Source organism: Apteryx rowi, unplaced genomic scaffold, assembly GCF_003343035.1.
Source record: "Apteryx rowi isolate R43461 unplaced genomic scaffold, aptRow1 scaffold_13, whole genome shotgun sequence".
NCBI classification, from domain to species: domain Eukaryota; kingdom Metazoa; phylum Chordata; class Aves; order Apterygiformes; family Apterygidae; genus Apteryx; species Apteryx rowi.
Genome location: NW_020447530.1, coordinates 5667414 through 5671995, shown reverse-complemented (window position 1 = coordinate 5671995; position 4582 = coordinate 5667414).

The window sequence follows — 4582 nt, the reverse complement described above, 5'->3', positions numbered from 1 at the left end:
GCGGGAGCCGCGGCTGGGGGGGGGCTGGGGGGAGAGCGGCGGGAAGGTGAGAAAACGCAGGGGAAAGAGAAAGTTTGGGCGAGGAGCTGTGCCCTTCCCCGTTCCTGCGAGGCCCCCGGGCCTCCTCCGCCGGTGGCGGCCGGGCCTGGGCCGCCTGCGCCGGTTCGCTGCCGTGCGCCAGGGTCTGAGCCGGCACCGGCGATGTGGGCGCCACCGAAAAAGCAAATAACGTCGCTCTCCTCGTCTCCGAGGCGCAGGTTCAGCTGACCCCGGCACCGTGGCACCGAGCGTTGTCACCTCCTTGTGCCGCCCTCGAGGAGGGAAATAACGCTTGTGCTCCCTCCAGCAGCCGTGGGCGCGAGGCCCCGCGAGCCGAACGGCTCCGCCAAGGCCAGGCGCGAGCCGAGCAGGAGATTCGCCCACCGCCGGGCAAATGCTTCTCCTCTGGCCTGGACTTCTGCATCTGGCGAACGGGRTTTGTCTCCCAGCGCCGGCGCATGGCGATCAGCCCTTATCGGGCGTCCCGTGTGCGCYGCGTGAGTCGCTCCGGAGCGTGGTGCTCGCTCGGGGTGTTAACGCCGGGACGCGCTTTCCCCGGCCTTCGGGAGAGCTGCTCTTCTGTTCCGCTGCAGGATCTGTGGCTTACATAAAGGCATTGTGTTCGCTCGTATTTCTGAATCAGTACTGTGACGCGTGAGCCTTGTGACTCATTTCTTTCGGCGTGCATGGTTTAAAAAATAGCAAAATTGATATGCCTTATTGAAGGTGGGTAGGTGTCAGGCTTCGTACCCTCCCTGCGCCTCCCTGACCCTTCCAGGAGCCCGTTGATTTCTCAACGTGATGCTGATGTGGTTCTGCTCTCTGTGGGGTGTTGAATGTGAGATACCTTGGGCGTGGAAAGAAAACTGTATGTTTTGCCTGTGTTGGATCATGCAACAATCGGTTCCATTTTCTGATGGTAATAAAGATAAAATTGCACAGTAGGTGAGGCCTTTGCCTAGAGATAGGGTTTGAAAAGTTGTTTTCCAATATGGTAACCAGTATTTCTTTCTTTCCTGCTCTCGTTTCTCTTTCACCACAAAGGCGAGAGAGGTTATATCCAAGATCACTAAATTAATTTGAGGTGATTGCCGTGAAGGTGCTTATTATGGGAGTGACCACTGGCTCTGTGCTGAGGGCAGTATTTTGCTGCCATGTTTGCACAGAAGTGTGTTTGAAAGTCATTTGCAACATAGATACRTGAAACTGTGCAGAAGGATCTATGTTGGAAATGAACAGAATGTGGACTCGTTCTCCCTCCAGTAAGCCAAAATGTAATTTAATAATGATTGTTGCTAAACTGGATTTTAATGTGGTGAGGTCCAATTTAGTTTCATTTATACAGACCAGCTCGAACCAGGTTATCATCCACTTCAGGCATATCTCTTATTAAGTTGGTAGTATTGGCTGGATGGATAGGGCCGCGTTTATAGAGCTAGAGGGAAGTTGAAAGCTGTAAAGAAATTGACTGTTGGACTTCATCTGATAACAGGCAAAGGACTTGCAAATGACACTTGTAATAGATGGTTTTCAGCAGTTTCTGCAGAGCTATGAGGGAAATTTAAAATAGGAAAGAGGCTGTCAGGTAGCTATAGGTAATCATACTAGCAAGATTGCTTTAAAAAAAGAAAATAGATTATACAAACAAAACTATATGAGCTTATAGATTGGCAGTAGAATGTGTGGCGTGTTAAAGTGATGCTGCCAAACTTCATTTATTTTTTATAAATCRAATAGATGATTTTAATGCAACCTTTGACATTGAAAATTTGGAAGGAAAGAACTCATTTTGTTTCTGTATTGGTCAGTATTCTGCATGTAATAATATCCCCTATGTGTTAGTACTACTTAATTAATGCAAAACGGGGTTCATATTATAAATACTAAGAGAAACTGAAGGACTGGTCTTCTATATAAATATGCTTGAAAAACATTTTCCAGATTATGCCCCTCTTTGAAATATTACTACAGCTGTATACAGTAGTGATTCTGACATAATTTAATCCTAATTAAACTAATTAACGCTTGTTGCTGATGTGTCAAAATTGTTAAAACAAGATGCAGGTTTTCTARTTTGCGCAGGATAGCGGATGTTGCAGAAGGAGCGAGGCAGTTTGGGAGACAGGATGAGTGTTGCARAAGAGAGGGATGCCGGTGGGTGCCTGCCCCGCGGGAAGGACTGCAGAGGGACAGTCCGCTTTGGCCATGGCTGGCCCGGCGGCACGGTGTGGGTTGGTGGCCACCACGATGCTTGTTGCCATTTGCCCAGACAAATCGGATGTAGGGGAAGGAGCTCTCGGCGCTCCATATAGACGTGTATAGAGGGAAGTTGRTATTGTTTTTCTTTGAGGGGTTAGAGCATGTTTATCAGATTTCCGTAGAGGATCACGCTTCGATACTCTGGCTTGCAGAACAACTGTGTAAATGTTGCATTTTATGAAGGGGAAAAAAACCACCAACAAAAAACCCCAAAGTCATATGAGTGTGTGAGGAATTATCTTTAATGTGTTCATCTGAAGGAAGGGATAAACCTAGGAAATTAGATATATATAGCATCAGTGAACACTAACTCTTTACCTGTGGTTCTTCTGTAGTGTTGTATTTGGCATTGGTATCCTTGCACGCAGACTGGTTCTCCATCTGGATTACAGAGTCTTCAGAAAAGATTGTGGTAACGATTTTCATATAAAGGAAAAGTGCAGAGAAGAGCCATAAGGTAATTGGGAAGCTGGAGGGTTCCCCTGAAGGGAATGTTACTGTATTGAGTGGTTTGTTTAACCTATAATTAAAGTTGCAGAAATGTTCCCCAACTTTTAGATGTGAAGATGACATAAGGAGAGAATCTATATCTAGTATGAAAATATTGCATTATAACTTACAAGGGAAAGGATTCACCTAAGGGAAACTCAGGTTGTGTAGCAGGAAGAACTGGGATAAAGGGATGAGTGACTTGTAGAGAAATGTATGTCGTGTCATCCAGCTATGTTGGAAACTCGCCCACTGGGCTGAGCAGGACATGTTTACTCTGGTCAGYCTTTGAAAGGGCAGAGTTTTTGTCTTGTCTAGATGGATTCAGCATACAGCAAATTATATTAAAAAAAAAAAAAAAAGCTTGTATACTTTGGTTGATAGGTGGGCCTGATCAGGCAGGGTATGATGTGTTTTGGGGAGAAATACTAAAGTGGCTTTGCTAGTGTGAGTAATCAATAATCTTGAACTGGCAATGTTTGCTTTCCAACCCCTGCTTTTAGATATTAAAATAATACTTTTATTTCTCTCCTGATTACTTCTGATGAGATTTTACACCTGTCAGTACTAGAACCAGTTTGATACCTGTGAAGTTTTTTCATTGTTGTTGTGAGTTTTTCTTGTTTGTTTGTTTTTTGTCGAACACAGTGGTGGCAGGTTTCGTTATGAGAAATGAGAGTGGTGGCAAGCACCTCTATTAACCRTGGCTGTTCCTGGCTCTGTGCTGGGCTGTATATTACAGTTTGTGTATGAAAGTTTTAGAGCTCTTGCTGCATATAATTTAAAAGCTTTCYGAAAACTCCTGGGGATTGTGAGGATGTTTGGTTTAGCAATCATAGGTATGCTAGTGTTGTTAGCATGTAGCAATGCTGTTAGATTATCAGTGAAGTAGAAGTGATGGATACATTCTTTAAAGATAGGTGTTGTTGGACTGTGTTTCTTTTTTGACTGTGTTTCTTTTTTGAGTTTAATATTGACTATGTGAAAGTGTTTTGAGCTGATTAAGTATTAGGTCAACTGAAGTAGGAGCTCTAGGGTTTATAATGAGGTCTCTGCCCTCCGATAGCGTTGTCGAGTGGAGCATTCCGCTGGAAGGTTCAGCAGATATTGTAGAAGTTTGTGTAACCTTGTGTTTTTAGCATCATTAATGCACTGCTTTTCCTTCTTGGGAAAGCGTTGTCCAGTTACGTTTCCTTTATGTTTTTTCTCCTTTTATCAGCTTTGATCCTGCAGCTGCACTTTGACGTTAGGTAGTGTCCAGAGGCAATCCTGGTGTTGCTCTTGCCGCAGGGCAGTGCCCTGGTCAGTTCAGCTTGAGCTGAATCGGAGAAGGGAGCAAATGCAAAGAAAACTTACTTTGGCGCATAATTTTTTAGCCGGATCACTTCTCCRCTCTGATTTGCCACACAGCTGAAGGCTGGCGGGCCACAGCAGGGCTTGGTGATGTAGTATCTTGAATTAGTGTAGCCGATGCATGCTTCGAATACTTTGTAATGACAAGCTGTAAGCTCACCTGGAAATGAGGACAGGTAGTTTAGAGCTGACTCTTAACAGACCAGCAACAAATTCTTTGTTAGCCCTCTGGCAACCTCTGCGCTAGATGTCCAAACCCGCTATATTAAGAGTGTTCTCTGCATTAAATATGTGAACATTAGAGGCGATGGGGTAATTGTCGACACTGTACTTACTCTTGATTGTAGTAAAGCTTCTAAATGCTTTCAAAATGGTGTGTAAGCAGCTGCTTAAGAAACTACCTACTGTGGCACATTGTAAGGAGTTTTTATTCTGTGGCTAG